Source organism: Patagioenas fasciata, chromosome 12 (assembly GCF_037038585.1).
Source record: "Patagioenas fasciata isolate bPatFas1 chromosome 12, bPatFas1.hap1, whole genome shotgun sequence".
Taxonomy (NCBI): Eukaryota; Metazoa; Chordata; class Aves; order Columbiformes; family Columbidae; genus Patagioenas; species Patagioenas fasciata.
The window spans coordinates 18,835,962-18,861,042 of record NC_092531.1 but is presented as its reverse complement, the minus strand read 5'-3'; the positions used below and the strand labels follow the sequence as shown (position 1 = coordinate 18,861,042).

Sequence of the window (25,081 nt, the reverse complement as noted above, 5' to 3'; positions counted from 1 at the left end):
GTTTTTCTCATGCTGTCACTGTAGTCTGCTTTCTCTGACCAGATTAACATGTCTCACTCTACCTTTGGGCTTCTTTTACAGACAACTTTTTAATGAGGGATCAACAGGCTTGTTTTTTCCTGAAGTACATCCCTTACACCCTCACACCTGTAAAGAATCAATTTTTCTGCATGAAATGAAAGGGCAAACACATCCTGCTACCAGTTTTGACTCTGCAGAGTGATGTAGCATATAATCTCTATTATTTTTCCTGCGATTTGTTAGTGACTGTTGCTAGGTAATGCCTTTTCCACTAAGCATCAGTGAGCTAATGTGAGGGCTTCGAGAATGTTTCATTATATAATTAAGCCCTTGGTGGTGCCGACTTCTACTTTACACAAGTCTTGTATTTTTTTCATGTGAGCAAAAAAAAGTTGCTATGGAATTACACAAGGGGCCACAAAAAGCACCACTGAAAAGCCAGCACAATTTATTGGGAACATTACTGTGTTCTGCTTGCTTTTATTATTAGTTACACACAGTTATCCGCCACCCAACACGGTGGCATCTAGCTGGACTCTGTGTTTAGGTGAAAACATGACAAATACATGGAACATATGACCCATGGGAAGTATCAGTAGACCCCAAATCTCTCTCTGGACTCCATACTCCATTAAACAAATGTGGTCCCTTTGTTCTGACATCTGGACACTTAGTCTAACAGTGACCTTTGCTTCCCAGGGACAGGACTGAGATACAGAAGAGCTACTTCAAGAGGATGTGACTGGCTGGACTGAAAGTGAGAGTGAAGATTTTCCCCAAAATCTTCAGACATGTGATCCTCAAGGTACTGTCAATTTTATGTAAAGGATGGGATGAAGAAAAACGGTGGAGGACATTAAAGTGAGAAGATGTAAAACCAAAACAGAGTAAAAACACAACACAAAATATAACGTTAAGAATTTGCATTTTTTCAAGCTTGACACTAAATTTCAAGATTGATAACTTTCACTGGAGGGGGAATACTTGGACATCACAGTATACAGGACTGTGATGTATAAAGTAACCCTGATGTAAATTTGCCTAGCATCAAGGATGTCTAGCAAATAAGTGAGAAAAAAGGCTTTACAAGGCAGCTTTGATCAGCTCTGGTGCTGCGTGTGAAAGTCTAGCTTAGTTCTAAGACTGCCAGGGTAAGTGAAAGAAGAGCCTTTGTAATTTTTGTCTTACAATTATGTCACTCAGTCCCGTAGCCTTCATTCTTCCCATGCAATTTGTAAGAGACGACAAGTCATTCAAAGTACCTCTGTTTACAGAGAGTCTCGGTAATACAACACCACGGTCGGGCAGATTCTGTGAACTGCAGACCCTGTGTTGACAGATGGGGTTTGTGAGTGATTGTTTGATGGGCACTGTGGGTGAGGCTATGGGGGAATAGTGGGAGAAGAACAGGGCACTGGGTCTTTTGAGCTCGGAGGTCACATTGGTTACCAGCGAGAGCAGCTTTCAGTGTCTTTCTATTGCATTGTTATCTAAGTACCGGTGATGAAGCTTTAATTGGGGAAAGGCAGAGAGGATTCTGCTCTCATCCTACACAACCAGACAGATGCTTTTGCTACCAGCAACTTAGGGCAGGATTTTAGGAGCTGCTCGCTTTCCACCAGGCAGTGGCCAGCAGAAAGGGAAGACAAATGAAATGGGGGTTACTGCATTTGTCCAGAGTATCTTCTGTAAATAACACTGATCTGGGAGGCAAAGCCAAAATGATATATCTGAAGACACAAATGCCTTGCATAGAATGCATGTAGCATAGCCAGCAGTACAAGTACCCCTACACAGTGATAATACAGCAGTACAAGTACCCCTACACAGTGATAATACAGCTTAACCCAATTCAGTCTGTTTCTGTGGCTTGGTAAATTTTAGGAGTCTCTGCTGAAGCCATCTACTATCAAGTTGCTGATTAAACACAAGGCATTTCCATTCTGTAGCTAAAAACCAAACCAAACAAACAACAACCCACGAGAAAACAAAGCAAACCCTCCATGGTCTATTGCATGAAAGCCACTCAATAGCAATTAGCTAATATCAGTTATCTTCTTGCATAGTTTAGAATAGTGTTCGAATGCTAACAATCATTTACTAGGTGTCTCAAAGCATTCAGGATCCCAGTCATAGGATCCATTGTGTTTGAGGACTGTAAAAACAAAGAACAAAAGAAGAGTCCCCAACTAACACGCTCACAAAGTAACTACAAGGCAATTGGCAACAGATGAATACCGACAGAGTAGTGTGCTGGGAATGATTATAGCAGAACTGTCAGCATGAAAGGCAGTGCACATGAAATACCTTTAATCTAGCCACTGGTGATTATTCTTTTTCTGAGCAATCAACATTCCCCCCGCAGTATCTTGCAGGATGTAGCAGGCATGCATTTGGAGGTGCTGTGCTCTTGCAGGAGACCAGCCTCTGTTCTTGTCTCCACCAGGTGAGAGGCAGAGATTTTCGAACCTGTTAAAAAGTCAGATGGAAGCAAGGAATAGATCCCCAGGATCCTGGCCCTGGGTTTCTCTACCCTGAAGCAGAAGACAACGCTGTCATTCAGAACAGCAAGTTCCCGTTCACAGTTATTTGTCATGTTAATTACTAAAGACAAAATTCTCCTTCATCTCAATCGTGCAGGTCAAAGCAGAGAAGTTTAGCACTTTAGAACATCAAACTTTGCTTTGATCTGCATGCAGGACATCATTCTGAAATTCCTTTTGATCAATTAGGAAAAAAAAAAAAAAAAGGAAGATAATTTGAAAGTTTGTTAATCACTGGGGTTGTCATTTCATTGTTAAAATCAAGGGAAAATTAGTCTCTCTAGTCATTAGCCATTGGCTAGCTGTGCCCATAAACACCCATCCTCACCAGAGCGGGTAAAGCCTGAGTAAGAACCAGGAGCAAATATTGCCGATCACTTCGTTCCTTAGTCATGCAGGATCCCCATCACACCGTTCTCGCTTCGTTAATTTAAATCCAGGTTGTTAGCTCTATTAGATCCTTGTGTACTGTGCTATAGGAAATACACCTGGCTCAAAATCTAACATTTTTCACAGAAAGTGGATGCATATCATGACTCTAATTTACTGCACAGTGTATCTAAGTGCTCTCACATTAGCTGTAATCTCTGTCGTGCTCACGCCAACATTCCAGCAGTATTTGGCATTTCACGAACGCAGTATTTATCACTGAAGTTCATACAAAGTTGCAAAAGCTAACAAGGCTTATCAGCTTTTACAAACCATCTCTGTCCACTGGAGTGTGACATGCTGAGTATAATTCCACTCACTGTGCAGTCATCGGATGTGAAGGGGGAATGGGGAGGGGGGGCTTCAAAGCAGCATTTCGTATCGCTTTAAATGAATCATGAAATCAAATGTCTATATAGCCTTTAAGTTCCTGCAGGTGAGATGTAACCTGCAAGCTGGGCACTTAGAGAAGCCTCTCAGTCAAATAAAATCTTCTCATTGTAACTGATGTGGTAATTATTCCTGGAAAAAAGAGCAGAGCAGTGGCTGTGAGAGGGGAGAGGGACTTGGAGCTCAGCCCCAGCAGTTGCACTGCAGGCAGGTCAGGTCACTCAGCCTCAGTTTACCTCCTGTCAAGCCAGAAATCGTCACAGTCTATTTCAGCAACGTATCAGAAAGTATAATTAAATATGGAAGTATCTGAATCTTTGCCTCTGAAGGTTTAAAAGATTGTGGTATTGGTACAAAGCGGCTGGTAACCTTGTTTTCTGCTGGTCCAGCCCTATATCTAGGGCAAGAGTAGAGACAAGAAATCTTGAAGAGGGGCTGGCAGTACCTGTGTTTTTGTGTGTCTCCATGCCTCTGGGTATATAACACCCCATCACCACCCGGTTCCTGCTCATCAGGCACAAGTGTGACACACTGATGTGGGTGGAATTTGATTGAGAAATGAGCTACTGTTTGTATTGTCATCACAGAGCTCTCTGAAAGCGTGGAGTTGGTCTGAAAAGAAATCAGGATGTTAAAAATGAATGCTATTTTTTTTCCCTTTTCTGCTGTGTTTTTTGGTTCGTCAGTCTGCGTTCATGTCACTTGTATGAGGTGGTGTTAGATTTTTGGTATGAGTAGAAGTCTGAAACACCTCTTTTATAACAAGACCTTGTAAATGCTTTTCTCTCTCTCATGTAATTCCATGATTTCAAGAGTCAGACTGATATGGTTAATGTCTTGAGGTAATTCCTTAATTATTGTGTAGGCTTTCATATTTCCATTGACTTCAGCTGAGATATTACAAAATACACCAACTGGAGGTATATACCCTAATATTTGGAATTTAAAAGACCAGCCAAAGTTTGTGTACAGAGCACAGGAATGTATCCCTTGCCGAAGAACAGGACGGGAGATCTTACAGAGTTATGTTCATGAAAAGGGAACATATTGCTTTATTTTTTTCCCCCCAGGATCCTTTTTGATGAGGTTTTTTTCACAACTAGTGAAATCCAAGGCACAAGCGTTGTGACTTGGAGCACAGAAGCAAGTTCCCTGCCTGCCTCCGTGACTGACCCATGATCTAACCTTGGTCAGGTCACTTAGGTGGTCATGTTGTTCTCTATTTCTTAGTCTTTAAAATGCATATTTTGTTCTCCTCGCAATTCTGACACTGTAACATCTTTCTCGCTCTAGCAACAATCTGTATCATTTTAGACATACATTATCCTGTACAAAAATACCCACCCACACGTCGTGCCCTGAAAAAATCAGAGTAGCCAAAACTCCAAATTTAGACTGAAAAATGTAGAGCTGTGTAGACAAGAGGACATTCTTCCAAATACACATTGATAATCTTTTTTTCTCATAACAGTTTGGATTATCAGAAATTCTTAGTCTTTAAGTATACAACTCAGTCTCCTACTGGGAGCTCCTGGACGTGTTGGACCACCCAGCAGCCAGAGCTGGGACACATCCTTCAGCAGGATTTTTGCTTTGCCGAGGGTGAGGATGGTTTCCCTGCAGAGCGCTGCAGGTCGACATCCCGTCCCTCTTGATCCCGTCCCATCCCCTCCATCCTCCCTGCCCTCTCCCCACAGTTGGTTTTTGCATTACTTCTGCCGCTGTCTCCCCTCCAGCAACTGAGGAAGAGAAGGAAGCAAGAACAGACAAAACAGTCTTCCTGCTGCATTGTAGCCTGGCTATGCAAACATTTATAGCAGTTGAAACCAGCAGTCACAAGGATATTCTGTTCTAGATCTGTGATCCTGGACTGGAAACAGCTCCCTTCAGATGTATCATCCACCATCCTGTTTATCCCCCCTCCTTTCCCACCTCACCCCTGCCAAAACTGGAAACCCATGGCCAGAGCAGCTTTACACCAAAACTATTCAATTTCTTCTTCTTTTTTTTTTTTTTTTTTTTTTTTTGTGGGACCTGCAAGGAGAGAAGCAGGTAATGAAAGAAAAAATATCTATAAAAGCAAATATTGCTGCATTTTGGGAGGAAATGAATGGGTGTATCTTGCAATGTTCCCACAAGGCTCAGATTTTAGAGAGCAATGAATCACTCGCTGAAGATGTCTTGTTTTTCTCCTCTGACTGCACAAGGTGCCAAGACACCTCCTGTAGGCACCATGCGAGAGCCCCGGCATATCGGCAGCCTGAACCCGGCCCCGCTGCCAGGCAGTTGGTGCCGGCTTGAGAGTAGATGGTGTGACCATGGCCTCAGTTGTCACCAAGGCCAGGTGCACCCCAGGTTCCTGTGCCACCATGGACAGCCTTGGGTTTGTGGGATGCTGCTCTTGTGCTGTCCAAGCCAGTTTCTCCCAAGGTTGCGTTGGTCCAGAGCTCTCCTGATGTGACTAACATCTGTTTACATGGTTGCCCCAGCCCTGTTTGTCCACGGCTTCAAATTCCCTCAGCCTACCTATAGAAGACCATGTGGAGACATACTAAAGATTATCCATGGAGTCAGGTGTAGCTATTGCATGGCAAATATATATAATTCTCATTTACCTAAGCACAAAAGTCCTGAGCTACCACCTCCTAGATCTGCTTGTCATGAGATCCTCTGCTTCTCTGCCAACAGGCTGGTGGTGGCATCAAAGGGCACCTGATATTTCTTGGGACTTGGACCTTCATGGTTCACTATGAGGAGCAGATTATGGAGTCAAAGGTCCTTTACTGAGAAAGCCCTGACTCCGGATCCATAAATAAGTCACCTTTTATCCAGCTTGTCTACAACTGTGCCATCTCCAGCGCAGAGGGATGCTGTCAGCCTGGGCACTGCAGCAGACCTGCACTGACACAGAGACGCACAGGAGGAAAAGTCATCTGTAAGATACAGAAGGACACATATCACACCTTTACTTTGTACAGCAATCTCAGTACTTTGTATGTACTTATTGCTCTGAGTTTGTATCGCTTTCCCACCTGTACTTACACTGTCTCTTTTCTGTGGCTTGTTATTATTTCTATTGAGCAATCTTCAGTCGAACTGGGAGATCTTGCAGTGACTCACTTACTTGAACATTATTGCCTAGTTCTTTACACAAGACAGATTGGATATGAATGAGATCTCTTGTCCTCATGAGCATTATATTTATTTCACAAGACATTTTCTTCAGAACTCTCCCTGCAATAAATTATGTGGTATATTTATTTTTTTCTTCTACCATGCTATAGCTCTGTCCTTTTTTTGTTGTTTCTCATTTTTTAGACACTTCTTCTTCTATGATCTGCTGTTGTTGTTTTCTGTTTTTTCTTCTCACAATCTCTTAGCTACATCCCTGGGATTTTTTCCCTTGTGCATTTTTAGCACAGTGCATGTATTTGATGTAGTAAAAATGAGAGCTTGAGATAAGTATTTAAAGTAACAAAATGATTTCCCTCTTTTATCTTTCAGATGTTGTGTAATGACTGGGAAAAAATAAAGGAAAAAATAAAAGCAGGTGAAATGTTTTAAATGAAGTACAGAACTGTAAGGAATATATTCAAATGTATCATTTTCTGATCATTATAATGTTTGCTGAATGAAAGACTTTGGAGGGGTTTCTACAGAATCATTTCCCTGGATTTCAGCAGCTGCCTATGGGAAGAGCCTGCAAAAATGCCAAAAGCCCCGTGTAATCAAAGGGAAGGTGAGTGTATTTGGGGTGAATGACACTGAAACTGGACGTAAAGACAGTGCATGTCCATGGTATTTATGAGTCCCATCTTAGGACTATACCTCATTGTCAACTATTTTGAATTGACTATTCAAACAGAAAGCCCTGGTTAGTCACTGCTTAGGGCAGATAGCTTCTTCTGAGGCAGGTCTAACCTATTTTACCCCAGCTCTGCCAGCTGTTTTAAGCTTTAAGTAGCATCTCTAGTTGACAAAATGAACAGGTTAGGAGGGGATTTGTCTCATATATGTAATTTAAATCAGAGTTGACTTTCAAATGATAATAATTTATTTTTATATGTCTTTAAGCAGAAATTCAATTACCAAAGCACTGCTTATAAAGGAAGCCTTTGATGAGCTATACATTAAAATGCACTGAAGATTAGTCTGTGGAGAAATGTCTGTCCTGGCTGAGACTTAGTGTCCAACACATATTATTAGAGAGGAAAATACCAAGATATGAAACACCCACCAGACTATTTCTCCAAGGCTGTTGCTGTACCATGTTTAGCTACTAAGTATGCCTGTTCCACTTCAAGACCACTTTCATGCCTTATGTTTAAAACTACAATTAAATGTCTTTACTTGGAGTGGAGTACAACATTAGGACTTGCCATTGGGGGAAGTGGTGGGATTTCTCTCCTTGGTGACTTTCAGGGATTAACTACACAAAACCATCCCAAATTTGATCTGGTGTTGATGTTAATACAGCTTCAAGAAGCAGGAGGTTGGTCTAGAAACCCCCGGAGGTCCTTTCCAAATGTTTTTCTCTATGATCTTACAGTTCTGGTAAGTGTGTTACAGTGAAATAACCAGATGGGTTTTTTGGAAGTATAGAACAGATACCCTGAAGGCAGAAAACAGTATGTGGAGAAGACGACATGGGTGGGGGGAAAGACACTCACTTATTTCCATTTATGAGTTACAGAACCAGGCCTCCTACAAGGACTTGAGAAACTTGTCTTGATTTGGAGATGCGAAAAACAAACACTTCTGAGTAGCTTTTCACAGTAAGACTTGCCTGGCTTGTGGTCCTCATCCTTTCTGGAGAAGGGTAGACAGTGTTTCAGATGCTGGGGTCAGACTGGTTCCTGCTCTATCTAATCAGTTTGCTGTACATATCTTTCCAGTAGGGATTAAATACATCTTGTCTCCTGTGGTTTTATTAAAGGGCAGAGAGGAGGCAAGGAGCCTTTTACTTCTGACAACATTTCGTCTGATTGCCTGAAGTATCTGCTGCTTGGAGAGGGGGAGGGCAGAACAACTAAATCTCATTGTCCTGCCTAGGGTTAATGCAGAACTTTGTGTTGAGGCTGGGTCCATACCTAAGGCCAAGTGAGAAGGAGAGGGGTATAGGAATAGTGTTGGAAAGCGGGGCGGGGGTGGGATTCATGTGCCCAGCATCCCCCACCATTGCACTCTTGGAACAGTTTTGCAGCCAGGGCTGCTCAGCTAAGGACACCTCACCCTGGGATGTGTTGTATAAAAGCTTAATTTTACCCTTGGGACAAGCCATTCTCGTCTGCTCTCTTTTTCATACACGTTCCTCTTGCTAGATCAACCCAAACCTTCTGCTGCCGCTGAAACCAATGGGTTTTTGTGCAAAGCCAGACTTCTTGCAATCAGCGAGGGGAAGGGCCAACTCCGGCTGTTCTGTCTGTAGAAGTCCCTGCACACACAGCTGTGGGGGACATGCTGTGTCTTTCCTGGGAAAATCGGCTTCCAACATACTGAACGTCACATCATTCCTGATGGGAATTGTTCACATGATCATTATCATTTTTTTTTTTCTCCCATTTAGACTTCTGGTGTAAAGTTTAATCAAGATCCAAAAGCTGAAATTTAAAAGAAAGTTCATTCTTTCACTGCAAAATATCCTCTCCACTATCTATAAATATTTTCGTGTTTATTTATAAACCACAGGGCAACCGGAGTACTCACACTTGGCAAAACCCCTGAACTGCTTTACCCTGTCCTGCCCTTCACTCCTGTTCTGCATCATGCATTCAAATAACTTACACATTTTTTCCTTTCCTTGGATTGCAGCTTTTTCTCGAAGCAGACGTTGCTTTGGTGCACTGAATTGAACAAAACAAGACCAAATGAAACCAGATAGCGCTGAGCACTGGGTCCTGGCTGCTTGGTAGAAGTCACTTGGCAATTTTACGGATGCTGAGAGTCTCAACCTTCAGCCCATAAGGTATCTTCTGTAATATAAGAATTTGTCAACTGGCTTTCATAGCCACAGAGGTGAGTTTTTAGTGTTTTCTGCAATGCTCTGTGTTACAACCCTGCAATCACATATTTGCATGCCTATTAAATTAGCACCATAAAGTTATCTTCAAAAGCGTAAAGGCTGTCACTGCTACTCTTCCTGGCCCAGGGCAGAGGGTTGGTAATTGTTATGGAGCAAAATCACCTTGACGCAGTACCCATTTTTTTGCTCCCCATGGCCGGCCGAGGAGGGACAGGCAGCGGGCGGGATCTGCGCTGGCATCGCTGCCAGACCCATGGCTCGTGGGGGGACACGAGTGACCCACCCCAGCAGCCTTTGAAGCAAGGGTAGCGAGAGGTCTCAAAAAAGATCAGAGCCACAGCCACGAGTGGGGGAATGGCTCAAAAAATGATTGGTGGAATATGAGTATTTATTGATTTAAGAGCATTCTTTTCTTTTGCCTTGCTTTTGTCTTCTAAGGCAACTTTCTTTTAAATTTATGTCCCACATTGTCACATCAGGAGGAAAATACATGAGAAATGTTTTGTTATTTAAAATTTATTGCATATTACGTCAGCTGGCATTGTGGACTCACAATATGTAATGCTTCATAAATTATGAAAAATAAATGTTTTATGGGCTTACTACGCACTCTGTTTGAAAACCGTTGAGCTGAGGAGACTCACTGACCCCCGTACAAATTAATGCACACATTATTTTCATTATTGCAGCTCAGATGGGAAGTTTGAACATCTTTATATATTTATTTAAAGGAAAATGAGGACAGAAGTTGCTTGAATACAGTTAGTCTTTCTGGCAAGAAGCAGGTATCGTTTCACTCAGCTTATAACCTATTGCTTCCCTCACAGTCATTGTTATTCCAGGCCAAAGCTTAAACTCAAAATCAAAACTGCATGGACTTAGCACGAGCTTCCAAAGGTCAAATCCTGCAGTCTTTAGCCAGGCAAACTAAACCTTCGAGTTGGCAGGGTTTTGTCTACACAAGGATTGCGGCTTTTCATAGAATCATAGAAATTCCTGAGTTGGAAGGGACCCACAAGGTTCATCAAGTCCAGCTCCTGTCCCTGCATAAGACAACCCCATAATTCCCACCATGTGCCTATAGACACATTTGCAGAAATGTAGGAAAGCAGAAGTCAGGCTCTTGCAGAAGGAGAGGCAGTGAAAGACATTTCTACCCAAATTTCCAGCCCTGTTTTCCTTGAATGTGATAGAGAACAACAATCAAATGTGAGCCCTGCATCCCAGTCATCCAGGGCCTCACCAGAAGTGAAAAGTCTAAATCTCAAGACACTGGAGATCTTAAACCACATTGAACGCAGCAGTTTTCAGCTCTGAGCCTCAGAAATCGGAGGGAAAGCGTCCTCACACGCCTGCATGGGAAAGTGTGTCGTCCCATTTTCTGAGGAGCACAAGTTCACTCCAACATGTGTTGCATGGGAGGCGGGTGTCTCTGGGGGGCAAGGACACCCTGACGTGAGGTACCAGGAATGCTGAAGTGCTCTTGGCTATTTCTTTTCTTTTCTCCCCTCGCACCCAAATATTTCTGTTACTTGCAGAAGGAGGTCAGGTGTTGCAGCTCTCCCCTGGATGGTTTTTATATCGCACAGCTCCACCACTGTGTTTCTAATAAAGCCATCAAGAACATAACCAGGAGCTCCCGGCATGGGCTGAAGCAATATAAGTCACTGCTTCAGAGGACTCGATTAACTTGGGGCTGGATGGACTGAAAAATCTTCCAAGTTATTCTCTCCTAATTCAAGTCAGCTGAGGCATCAAAATGTCAGGCAAATGGACAAGATCTTTGGCTGGAGCCAGCCTATTTTCTGCTGCTGCTGTGGCTATTGCAGTCAGTTCTTAGATACTTTATTTATTTTTTAAATCAGTGGCTTTTGAGAAATTAACCTTTGCATAAGCACATTAAAGGAGATTCCTGTGTGCTTTCTAGTGTAAGAGCCCGTGTTCTAAAGCTTATAACTTGTCCTAAACTGGATTAAACCATGCTACTTCTCACCAAAAACATAGTTTTCCTTCTCTCCTTTCCTCTCACAGAATTAGTCTCTTCATATTGCTACTGAGAATTATTTGATTTAAAAACTGCGGCTAAAGAATAGCCATCATTACAGTCACTTGGCCAAGATACAGTGAAAATTATTTTCTTGGAATTAGTATTTTCTCAGAACTATTAACCCTGATGGTGCGAACCTCGGGGGAGTCTGTGCTGGGGAGACGCAAGAGAACGGATAAAATAAGCAAAGTACATCCCAGTTTATGCTGCTTATTTTTGCAGTGATTTTTCCAGTTGAAATGAAACCTTGTCTTTGCCTCTCACATCCAGAGGAGGGCAGTTAAGTACCACGATACAGAGAGAGGCGACATTGCACCGCGGTGTAACGCTCTCAAGGAGGCAAGCGATGATCGAAATTAACTGTTCTTTGCCTATATGAAATATCACTTAGAAATACCTGAAGAATTAAAAAAAAAAAAAAAAAAAAAAGAGGAAGAGATGGAAAGCTTTTCAATTTAAACTGCTTTGTTAGTAGAGCAGGAGTAGATCTAAAAGTTTCTTCAGCAGTCACAAGGGGAAAAAAAAGTGTCTTATATCCATATACAAAAGTTTCACATGTTTCCTTTTTATATTTTAATTGGAATATGCAGTACATGAGTACTAATAAAAAAAGTTCTTGATTTTCCTTTTGCTTCCAGACCTCAACAGTCTTTAGGTTTTAATACTATGCTCATAATTTCAGCATGAAGAATAGTTTTTAAAGGCAAATTTTCCTTTCTTGATGTCTCGGCTGTACCAGAAAGAAAAAGACAATTCTCAGGGACTGGGATTACAATGTAAATAGAGCCATCATTGAAACTGTGAGTAGTTTTGAAATGTTCCCCTGAAAGAAAAGTTTAAAACAAACATTCCAATCAGAAACAGAAACCTAACCATGTTCCTCTTAAAAACGGGTCTCCTCCAATTCCTCCAGTTTATAGCACATACCCTTAGGCTATTACAGTCTAGAAAAATCTGAAATAAGAACCACACTGTTTTCTGGGTCTGATCATGCATCACTTGGTCAAAAAAAAGTTCAGAGCCTCCCAAGAAATACAAGGCTCGGGCCTTCCTGTTATATGTTGTTTCTTTTTAAAGAAATCAGTCCAGTGCATCTTTATGGCAAACGCATAATTTTAGTTTCATTCCCTTTAAAATGAATCACAGGTGGATTAAAACAGAAAGCTTTAAAATGTTTGCAATTGCAGTTGCACATAAATATTATTGTGGTCAGCATCCTAGTTATTTTTCACGTTAGTAGGATTATTTACTTCTCCAATTTTATTTGCTTCCACTGCTAGTCTCATGCTGCTGTAGTATCAGATCAGTCACAAATAACTGCTTACACCGAAAATTAAGTTTCTGTAAGTAACTATTTTTAAATGGTTGTTTTTATGTTTACTGCTGAAGGATCTCGAGTACTCCTGTCAGAAAGGAAAGTATTTATTATCTCTCTTCTACAGATGAGGAAACTGAGACACTGTGAAATTAAAAGCTTGGGGAAATTAGTACACAGTAAATTACGGTGTGAATTTACTGTGTACTAACCAGCCTGCACAAACTCATCATGTGGACTGGCAAAGAAAAAGGATTAAACTCCCTTAAATTATCTCACATTTGCCATGGACAGACAGTTACCATGGATCAGCTGACACGCAGCAACTTCTGAACCCGCAGCCAGTCGTTCGCACAGTGAATCCCCTCAGAGGAGAGCAGAAGATTCGCGCTGAGCAGCTAATCCACTGCAACTTTATGCAAGATTTTATTAGCCTCTAATTTCCCCAGCTGGCCAGATCCTAAGTGGTTTACCTAAAAAATTGCAGAAATCTCTGGCAGAACTCAAAGAAAGACTTGTGTGTCCTCGCAGCATTGAAAGCAGCAGTTGTGAGTTAAAAGCAAAATATAAGGAGGAAATAAACTTTGTCCTTTTTGAAGGAATCAGCATCTGCAGGATGTGTCCAGGCAGTGTATGGGTTAAACTGCTGAATAAGAGTGGTGAAAGCAAAAGGTGAGTCCTTGCATTTGACAACCATCCTCATCTCAGCGTTTTTGGTGTTAAAGTTGCTTCAAGCATTGTACAGCACACCCAGCTCCTTGTAGCCCCATAAACCTGCAGGAGTTTGCTCTGCAAAGGCACACAGTGTCTGTCTCTCCTGGGAATGCCATCAGATACCTTCTCCAGTGTCTGTCTGTCTTGGGACACCTTCTCCAGCACCATGGCTGGGTCGGGTCCGTGGGTATGTTCAGGGCACCCTGCCTGCACCATCACCTACTTTCCAATTTTCCTTCCAATCTCAGCAGTGCCACTTCTGGAGAGCAGAGCCAGTGGACATGACCACCACAAACCTGGTTGCTGTTCCCTAACCCTGATGGAGACCTTGGGGCTCAGGAGGCCACCGGTGAGGCTCCAGGAGTGACCTCCTTGCCCTGCAGCGGGCTGAATGGCTGATGTTGAAATGACTTTGGCAGGAGTGTTTCTCATTGTGTCCGACTGAAGCTGGAGAGATCAGTACGTAGGGAGCTGGGACAAGGGTTGGCTGGTGGGAAGACTATTACTGACAAGTTCATTCCACTAATAAACAAAGACATAAATGATAATGCTATAAAGAAGGCACAGGATCCTCTCAAGAAAGCCCTAGAGAGACTTAGTAAGGAACAGAGATATTTAGACGACAGTTTTACATTATATCACATTCTAAAATATGTTCTATTTTTGCTGCAAGCTTGAGTCCAGTTAGAGCTGCATCAGGACTTAGGAAACAGCATGTATTTTAATGCCCTGTAAACAGGAATAGCTGATAACGACTACATTTAAATGTGAAAAGAAAAACTTTTCTCTGGGGGATTTTTTTTTTTTTGGTATGGATTTAGTCTTCATAGTTTACATTGCAGCTATAGCATTCCATTGACAGCTATTTATCTAATGGCTTACATCTTTCAGGCTGTGGAAAAATGCAGGATAACAGAGGGGGAGAGAGAGAAAGTGATGGTGGTGGGGAAGTTCTTTTTAATTTGCATTTCAGGGCTCAGCCTAGGATCATAAATATACAGAAGTTAGCACCTTTCTAATATCCCTCTGCTATCTTATTTCCAGTGCATTACAATATAAAAACAATGAGATTAGGGCACTATATACTTAAATCCCTCTCATCCTCGATCCCCAAAGTAAGTCTAAACAGAGCTGGATCTACCTCTGCTATAGCTGAAATTAAGACAAAGGTGTATGTCTGAGATGATTTTTTTTTCCCCTGTAAAGCTTAATCTTTAAAAATGCCTGTCTGTGCTAGAGAAATGGTTTGCACGTAATATGACAACCATCTTTTATAAGGGCAAACCAGATTCACTGGGCTCTAATATTGTAAAAGAAAAGCTTTACAGGTATAATTAACCTGTGGAATGCCCTTCCAGAAGATACTCTTGAAGTATGGGCATTAATGCCATCTGTCTTCGTAACTCAGGGCATCAGTGATCTGCTCGCTGAGATCAAGAAGCAATCTGCTGTGTCCCTTCATGACGTGACTCCTCTGAATGAATTAAGAGGTCATGGTGACTTTTGTAGTTATGGTCACTGCTGGAGTTGGAGTTTTTGGCTTCGAAGGGAAAAATCTGTGTTATTTTCCAGACACGAGTGAAAGGGTGCAGCATGAGACCTATGGTGAGGAAATCCCAGGCTGCTGCTGTGTGTGAAGAGGAGAGAAAGATCTGCACACACCAGGGAGGTTGGCAAAGGTAGGAGAAAGGTGGGTCATGGCGGGGGTTTGCCCATATTCTTCAGCTCTTAAAAACCTTGAAGTTACTAATAGAGATTGTGGGCAAGTAGGAGCATCTGGTGCCACAATAAGTATTTCTGGTTTGCAAAAGAGCAGAAGTGAAGGTCTAGAAGGTCAATGTGGTCCTGTGGCTGGGACTGACAGATAGTCTTGGACGCGGAGCTATTTGGTGTTCAGCACAGTCGGGCTCCTGAAGCATGTGGGAAGCAGAAGTTCCTTCGTTCTGCTGAAACGGCTCAGGGGTTCAGGCACAAAACCTTTGAGGGAACTTGCCCAGACATCAGAGTATGTCTGGGGGGTTGGCAAGTGCATATGAGGTGAGGGAAAGAACAACCAGACCTTGTGTGTCGAATCTGTTTCACTAAAGACTCTTCTGTAAGGAGAAAAATAGAAGCAAGGATGTGTGAATGAAGGGTCTCCAGAGAGATGATCCCTGGTCTGAGGATAATGGTGTTTGGATATGAGCTGAACTCCTGTTGTCTGATGCCAGGAGGACCTTCTACAGTGGTTCATGGGTCCAGAAACACTGGTCCTCAGATACTTTAACATCAATTTCACAGGAAACATTTGAACTTTAGATGACTCCAGACTTCACTTGCAGTTTAGTAGGATTTTAAGGCTGGTGCTTTATGCATATAAAGCATATATAAATACACACACATACACAAAAAAAAAAGGGGGGGGGTGGGTGTGTTTATATATAAACCTTACTTTTTTTCCAGTTCTTTCAAATAAATTCAGTAGCTCTCCCTTAAGTTAGAACCAGGTGACACTTTTGCAGGAAGAGGTTTGATGGAGCTATACTAAGCATTGAGGAATTTGCATCAGAGGTTCTTCAAATGCTTCATTCAAGGCCAGCTTGCTGTTAACCTGAATATTTGATATGAAGTCATGCTGGTTTCACATGTCACGCTACCCTGGCACTGTTTGAAAGTGGTGGGAGGACAGACTGGAGGTGGGGAATGAGCAAGTAGGGAAGGATTTGGTTATCAAAACAGACGACTTAGATTCAAAAGTAATCGACAGAAGGAGATTACTTCAGCTCATAGTCCAGACGAGGGCTCTACCGCAATAAATTAGGCCACCCCCTCAGACAGACACAAGCACCTGCACATGTGTTACCAGCTTCATCCAGGGGCAGGGAGATGACGCCTTCACTTTGCTGCCAACCAGGCCAAACACCAGGCTTGCCAAAGCCCAGCTCTCAAAAATATTAATAAAAATAAATGATTTTACCTTTTCTGGCCTTGCTTATAGCAGACTGTTAATAATGCCTTATGAGGCTGCTACACAGTGCAATCAATAGTTTGATTTTTCTGCCCTAGAGCTACCGCAAACATGAACCTCATGGCAAACCGACTGAGCAAGGAGCTGCCCGCAGAGACACCCGGAGACAGCGACGTGGAAATGTGGGATGTGGCACCTTGTGACTTCGAGGAAACCTGACCATAGACCACTCCTGCTGAGCCCCAGCTGCCACAGCCACTGATGCATCCCACTGAACCTACGGATGCTCCTCAGTGCACGGTACCAGTTATTTATTAATTTCTCTGTCACCTATGGAAACATTCAGGTTTGACAAAGGGGAAAAAGCGATTTGGTGTCCTTTGACAAAGGGAGGTTGATTTTTATTTGAGACAGAATGGCTCATTTTTACCTTTTTAGCTCGCGGAAGAGTAAAAAGTGAGAGGTCAAACCTGCATCACCATGACAACCCCTGCAGCGAGGGTTTTTGAGCAGATGAAGGGCAGTGATAATGGAGCTGAAGTTTCTGCCTGTTCTCGTAGTCACTTGGCTTTTTGTTTTGTTTTTCTCATTTGTTTGGTTTGGTTTTTTTTGTTGTTTTTTTGGTTGTTTTTAGGCTCTGTAAGGCGTGGCCTTGTGCATTTTTCAGGAGCTGGAGGATAACACTGACTGGTTTTAAAACACTGCCATATCCTGAGATGAATCCTTGATGTGGGACTCTCTGAATGCACGTAGAGTGTATATAAACCATATAAAAAAGTGAATCATAAGAACTAGTCAGAAGATCAAATATCACTCAAATGCATTCCCTACACTTCTGTAGGTACAACACACCAGCAAGTGCAGTAATATCAGGTCTGCATCAAAGGGAACCACCATCTCTGTCTTTCCTGGCAGAACCTTTGGAGTCCAAAAATAAGCTCAATAAAACAGCCATTCTTGGAGGAGAGGAGGAATTATACTAATGAAGAAATCCAAAATGGGGTGGAGGTTGAAGGAGGTACACTCAGGAGGGGCTGCAGGTTGAACTGGAAACTTACTTGAGATGCTGAGTTCATGTCCCAGTTTCCTAGACCTGCACAAGAAGGAATGTGTAAGAAGAGATTTCAGATAGTTGAGGTGACCGCTACTGACCAAAACCAAGTAAAACTGAAGTCACACAAATGAGCCCCCAAAATTATCTTCTATGTAGAAACTGAGCCTAGTCCAGGGAAAAGTAAGCAAAAGAGCAGATTGTTCATTTTTCTAACATCTCTATTTATTTGAGTTACCTACTAACAACTCTTGTATTTCCCTAAGCTGGGAAGCCCTCTCAGACTGGAATACGACTCTTTTGGTGTGCAAATGTAGCATGTAAAAAGGTTGTCTGCAAATTCCATCTAGAGCCTCTAGATATTGTCCTTCGAACATTATGCATCTTCAGAAGTTTTGCAACATCCTTTTAGTATTAGTATGTCAGAAAAGTTAATTTTGCTCGAAGGTTTTGCCAGAGTCAGACTTCAGTGAGATCTGTGCAGCCATCAGATAGTTATGCGGAGAAGAAGAATACTAAGAGCGGACACTAAAAAAGTTTGAATGACTATAAAATCTTGAGTAGAAACTGTTCTCTGGGCCCAAAGGATTAGGCTAAAGCTTTTGCAGGGGGGATGAATCATTCCATTTTTGCCTTGTGAGGGGTTTCTTACATCTTCTTCCAAAGTGGAAGGCGTCTCCCTTATGTCAGTACAGAGCTACACAGCCCGTCATCTGTAAGGGCAAACTGCAACGAAAGAGCACAGCTACAATCTGTCTGCTACCAGATTTGAAACAATAGCTGCATCAACACATCCACCCAGCAAGAAAGCAGAGCTGGGCTATTGGAATCGGCCTGCAGAATAAATCAAAGTAAATCTGAGTGATAGTGATATGATGTTGCAATAATAATTCACTCCTCATGCTGATTTAGAAGAGGAAGCCAATTCAGAGTTTCACAAGCACAAGGGCCAGCAGAAAGCCCAGTGGGACAGTATGAAAGAGAAAAAGCAGTTCATATGGAAAGAAAGTGTAGGTTATCAGTTGTGTAAAATACAGACCCGGCAGAAAACAGACAAGATAGTTTCTGTAAAGGCCTTGGATTATAATCTGTGTTTCAGGCAACTGATTTATGACCTGTTGGACTCTTGTATTTTAATCAACCAGTCTGAAAAATTAGGTTAAATATGAAGCAGCTCTATGTGAGAGGATTACAGCAACATGAATTTAAACAGGATGCTAGATTATGACAGAAAATGCAATTTCATCCTTACAGCAATGGGCTAAAAATCTCAGCTTTTCTCTTCCTGCGGTGTGACTGGGCTCTCTTGAGTCAGAGAGGTTCAGATTGCCTCTCTGCTGATGCAGCTCAGGACAAACACTTTTTGGGAGCTCATTCCTTAAGGACAAAATAATAAGTGCCAATCACATGGGCATCAGACCATTTGGAGGCTTTAATTACATTAATTTGATTTTTATTCCTCCCTGCAACTCTACTCAGCCATTTCCAGGCACAGTGGAGTCAATGAAACCTGATGTTGTTTTCAATTTACTAACATCTCTTTGCAAAACAGGCTCATCTCACTGTGGAAATGTTCTGAAAACAAATTGCGGCCACTCCTCCCCACTTCACCCAGAATAATAATAGAATCACAGAACGACAGAATGGTTTGGTTGTTCAAAGCTCATCCAGTCCAAACCCCCTGCCATGAGCAGGGACATCTTCACCAGCTCAGGTTGCTCAGAGCCCCGTCCAGCCTGGCCTGGGATGTCCACAGGGATGGGACATCCACCACCTCTCTGGGCAACCTGGGCCAGGCTCTCACCATGCCCTCATTGTAAACAGAAATTGTAAAAAATTTCTCATGTCTAGCCTGAATCTCCCTTCTTTTAATTGAAAGCCATCACCCCATGTCCTATTGTAACACAACTTTCGAAAAAGTCTGTCCCCATTCTTCTTACAGACTTCTTTAAAGTACTGAAAGTGCCAGAGCTTTATCTTACACTTTGCTTGGATAATATTTGGACTTAAATGACACCTGGCATTTGTGCTTTCATTGAAATTATATCTTTAACATTGTAGGTGATTCAGCTGGAGCTCATAGACTTTCAATTTTTAATTTTAAGATAAGACTTTCCCACAGCAATACAGTGCTCAGTCTCAAGATAAAATCCAGCCTATGAAAGACCAAGGGACTGGCTCAGAAAACATGAAATACCACATGAGCTCTGTAAGGACTTAATACAGTATCACCTAATACTTGGGAGAAGAAAACCACAAGCGATGCATTGTTGTCTCTCCAGAGCTATTGCAATATACCTTTTGTCTGTGAAAGATGCTGGCATGACAAGCAAATATTGCTGTCCATGGGTTAAAGTTCAAACGCATCACTTGAGTAGATGAGGAGTTCAACCAGGGCAGAATGACTGGCCATTTCCTTCAGGGAGTGGTGACCGTGGGGTGGGGAGAGATGTGGGTGTGTGCAGTAGGATGCAGACAGTCACAGCCCTTGTACAGCAATTACCATGAAGATTAAATAAATACAATAGCCTAATTTCACATGGAAGTACACTTTAATTAAGTCTCTGCAGAACAATGAGCTGCTTCCATAAGAGCTGTGAAAATCATCACTAGGGACTGTCCAGAGGAAGAGAGAAACAAACAAGAGAAGGTCTCTTTGTATAGAAAATATGCACAGGAAGTATTTTGAAAAGCTGTTCCCAGTTAATTTACCTAGGAAGAATTAATTACAAAGTCCAGTCTTTTGCTCTGTTTTCATATAAACTCCCTGTCTCAGAGTCTCATGGTGCTTTACCAGACTGAGACTTACTGCAAAAGCATGGCAGAGTGTTGTGTGTGATGTATATCAAGAGGCGTATCTAGGCCAAAACTGAGTTGTTTCTGGGCTGGAAACTCTTGTGCAAGAAAAAATCCAGGTTTACAGGGAAAAAAACCCCTGTTCTGCCACCAAAGTTCATTATTCTTATGTTAACATGGTCAGGTACAGAGTTCAGGAGGAGATGCTAAGAGAGCATCACCTGTAAAAGTTCCTTGCACTCAAAATACATTTCCCATTATTTTCTTTATCCTCCTGTATGGTGAGAGTTCCTAATGCACTGGGAGTCCTGCATGAAAAGGAACAAATTTGCCGTTAACATTTCTACAATCGCCTGGATGCGTTGCTTGAGTGCAGATAAGCTTGACCAAGTTCACCATTATTCTCTTCTAGAGACTAGGATGTCCAAGAAAGGAATTTCAGCTTCTAGGTGCTACATCAGCCACCCTATGACTTGTGACAGCTTTGAGCCCAATAGCACCTACAGAACAGGTACTTTCATTGCAAAAACAGAGTTGAGACATTCCCCAAAACCCAGCCAGGTCCAAGTCTTCACAGAATACAGGTAACAGAGCAGTTTGATGATCAGCTTGATGTTTCTGAAACATGATTTTGCCTTGAAATCTGGATGTGTAGTGAGTAAAAATTGCCAATGGTCTTTTTTTTAAACTCATATTATAGACTATAAAAAGAATATATTTAGTTTTTAAACATTTTATTGCTTTACAGACTGTCAATCAACAGCTTTCAGCTATGCAAAACTAAAGCAGGTTAGACCTAGGGAAGCACAACATCACTTGATACTCATACAAGGTTGTTGAGGCTTTTGGTCAGGCACTGCCTTTGTTTGCTTCTTTTGTTTTCAGGCAGCTGGGCCCAGCTCCATGGCTGTTGTCTTGGGCACAACTGCAGTGCAACCAGAAGATCGTTACAACCAGACAATCAGCTCTCAGTGCATCCAAGTTTCTGCTCTTGGCTGGAAAGAGTTGAAGCACTTGGGGAGGTTTAATCGAAATCTGAATACATGTGACTGAAATTGACTCTCTGTGATTATTTATCCAAGTAAATCTCTGCTTCTCACAAGTTCCCAGAAATCAAATGGCAACCTTGTACGCTCATTTTTTAAAGGAGTAAATATTTGTTGAAAATTCTTTGGTGTATTCATTTTACTCTGCCTTCTCTTGGGCAGTCCTGATAGGGATGGAGAAACTCCTGGTGTGCATCAATCAACCTAGTGAAGAGGGTCCAAAATAGCTGATTACTTGGTCCAAAACATGCCATCCTTGGAATGAAACCCAAACTTTTCAGGTCGCCTGGCAAACTCTTAAAATAACTCCTTTTCCCCATATGTCTGCATAGCCAGCTACAATCTTCCAGGAAATGATCCTTATTTCACCACTAGCTACTTCAGGTACAGGTATTTTAAACAGGAGATAGTTTAAACAGAGTGCTGCATATTTCTATGTTTTCCTAACCCCCACTTGAAAGCACATCTGCCAGTAAGTGGTTTAGAACTTGACAGTCAGCCACTGCTATTTTTTAATGGTGTATAATGTTGTCACTCCCTGTTGCTGACCTTTTTTTCTTTTACTTTCTCTCTTTATTTTTTCTTTTGTGGTAACCCTTTTGCCTTCTTTTTCCCTGCTCAGACCTATTAGCAGGATGTTGTGCAATATGGTGCTTGTCATCTGTTTCAAAGACACAGTGATGAGATACAGGTATGCCAGATGGATAAACCTAGTGTGACTAATTATTGTGTATTTGCCTTTAATTATTATCATTTATTACCAGAGAAAAGACAATAGAGGTTCCTAGACTTGGAAGGGAATGTCGGCAGAAGGGGAATTTTTTTCTTTTTTTCTTTTTTTTCCAAGAGACTGGCACATCAGCAAGAAAAGTTTTCATCCTGGGAGAAATACAAACATCAAGACAAGAGGAGTCAATGTGGCCCATGCAAACTCTCCCTGACATGTACTGGAGGATCAGATATCTCACAGGTAATAAACAGTTTCTTTCTAATTATAGAACAGCCCTTTTCTTGCCTGAATGTCATGCAGGGGACAATGAATGTATGGATGTCCACCAGTTATCTGCATGGCTGTCTGCTATGGGTTACTGAGCAGCCTTGTGTCCTCTCTGGTCTGGTCCTGGGAGATGTGGACACCAACAGAAAGGTCAGTGATATGGTGTGGTATAAATAGGTGCTTGGGTGAATGGGAGATGAGGTTTTCAACTGATCTGTAAGTCAGACGTGTATCACCTTCTCCATGGAGAGGTGAAACCTGAGGTCCCTGAGCGGCAATTTTTGAGCAAATCAGGCTCAAGGTAGCAAACATCAAAGGTTTCTGTACCATTGGGCTGAGTCCTCGAGCCTTTGAATGGAATTTGCTTCTACACCTGATCTTAACATGCAGGATTCCCACAGTGTTTGTCAAAGATTTTTATAACCTGCTTTTCATTTAGATGCTCTCACAAACACACACAGATAAATATGTTGTTATAGAACAAACAAAACAAAGGGGATATTTCTTTTGCATCTCCATAGGCATAGAATAGACACTTAGCTTAGCTCAAGACCCACAGCCTGGCATGCTGGATTGTTTTGAGAGCTAGAAGTTCAACAACAGTAGGAAACTTTTGGAAAAGTTAATACCATGGTCCCAAAAGTTACTTTCAGTTTACAGCTGAATCAGCTACAATTTACAAGCACAAGTAGTATTACGATGGCCCATAAGTCTGATCTTCTTGCTTATAGGGCACAGCACTTTAATTTGGGAGCAGCCACGATGATTTGGTAAACAGATTGAGGAAGAGTTTCAGACTTGGGCTTTAAAATTCATAAGGATCTGATTTAGTACATTTCACACTGGTATTTTAGCATATTTGCTCTATGGCTAAATTGCATCCTAACCTATAAGACCAGTGATATACCACAATCTATCATAGATAATACAAAACATAATCAATGTCACCAGCCTGCTGAAATATTTCTATATATAGTATTTGTCAGACCAATACACGCAAAGGCATTAAAAAAACAAAGTCCATATGCAGATGATTTGCAAACAAGAGAAAAGGCTAAATTTGCCACTGTTTGCTCTGAATAGCTTACCCAGATTACAGGCCAATTTTGTTTTGAACAGAAATATTTTCCATCACAGAATCTGCTAAAGTCAAAAGAGTACTGTTGCTTTGGCCACAGGATGGATGGGCTGAAGGGCTGGGTTGTATTTTGGGATCGGCAGCTCTGACCATCTCACTTTAACCCATTTGAATGCAGTTTGATTGAGACTTGACTGAGCCCTTAATAGTCTGTGATTGCCTTAATTGTGGACATCTACTTTTAAATCAAATACAATGTCATTATTATATATCAAGAACAAACTGAAAAGCAAAAAATATTACATTAAGTTAGCAGACTGAGAATTAAGTATGCAGAATCAGCCTAATGAAATAACTTGCCTTTGGTTGCAAGAGCCTTCATCATTTTTAAGAAGATTTAAAGCTAATCTCACTTGGAGCTCTTTCAGTCCAATTTTTTTTGGGGAATTTTGGGGCTTTTTTTTTTTTTTCAGCAGCATTATTCAATCTTGACAGTTTTTATTTTGTTAATTTCTTGCATATTGAGCAAATGTGAAATGAGTTCGGAACCATTCCTAAGCAGACATGAAATGCCCTGTAATCCAATTTTGATCAAAATTCCTCTTTGCTTTTCAGGGACCAACCAGCCTGTGCAGTTATCTCCACACTGCACAGGGTTGATAATAAAGCAAAGTAAAGCTCCCATTCTTTTCCTGTTGCATGTAGTGGGAACAGGGCATTGTTCAGCTGGAGAACAATGTGCTGTTCCCCCAGCGGGTGGCAAAGCAGCAGAATGGCAAGAAGATGATTTCTTCCTGTGCTGCTGCTTTTGTTTCTCAAACATTTACAGGACCGGAGTAAACCTTTCTTCCCACCTCTGGGTGGGTGGTTCTCTTCCCTGGAAAGCATCCTCCCTCCCTCCCTCCCTCTCCTGATGCCTTGTGTTCGCACAAGATAGCTCACTCCTGCAGCACCTTTCCCAAATGCCGTCTTGAGAGGGAGAGACAGATTCAGTGGTCTTCACAGTTCCTCTGCCTTCCACTTCAGTGTCCATTGCCTTCTGGTTATGCACAGGAATAGGAGCCAAAATACATCACAAAATACAATTCCCTTCCAAGTAGTGACTGCACAAACAGGCATTGCATGTATTATATGGTGCATGGAGGTATTCCATATCTGGTGGGTTTTAATTTATGCTCACTTCATTGATTCTAGCTGATTTCCTAACTGGCTTTTGTTGCACATTGCCCGGCAGAAGTAATACTTCAAGAAAGCCTTGCACTTCTACTGTGCGGCATCAGCAAAACTGGTAGCTTTGAAATGGTTGTTTGCAATCAAGCAAAGCTGCTCTACTTCTATAAATGTCCTTTTCCCTCCCCACCACTCATTTCCTCATCAGCTCCTCCTAAATATGGGATGAGCTTTACTCCTTGTTCATTTTTCTCTGACATCAGTTTACTTCTCCATGTTCTTAGAGTTCCTGAGTATGTTTATGTTCCTTGCGACTTACAGTGGCCATGTATTGATGTTTCTTCAGGTAGGTAAGCAGTGGAGAGAAAATAAATGGGTTGAGGAACTCTGGGAACAATAGTGGGAGTTGTAAGTGGGGGAACAGGCAGTAGAGGATGAGAATGGGGGAAGGGGAATTGTTTGGTCCTCAAAAAACCTTTGGTCTTCACTCGCATACTAATGGAATGTGACCATTA

At 41.9% G+C, this 25,081-nt stretch overlaps 1 long non-coding RNA gene across 1 annotated transcript; it reads left to right on the top strand.

Annotated features, from left to right (window-relative positions):
- Window positions 1-13,005: 13,005 nt before the first annotated feature.
- On the top strand, window positions 13,006-22,507 carry LOC139829016 (uncharacterized). The gene is made up of 5 exons (XR_011741173.1): window positions 13,006-13,439; window positions 13,730-13,830; window positions 15,054-15,160; window positions 16,527-16,728; window positions 22,169-22,507. It is a non-coding gene; the product is annotated as an uncharacterized lncRNA (long non-coding RNA).
- The last annotated feature ends 2,574 nt before the right edge of the window (window positions 22,508-25,081 follow it).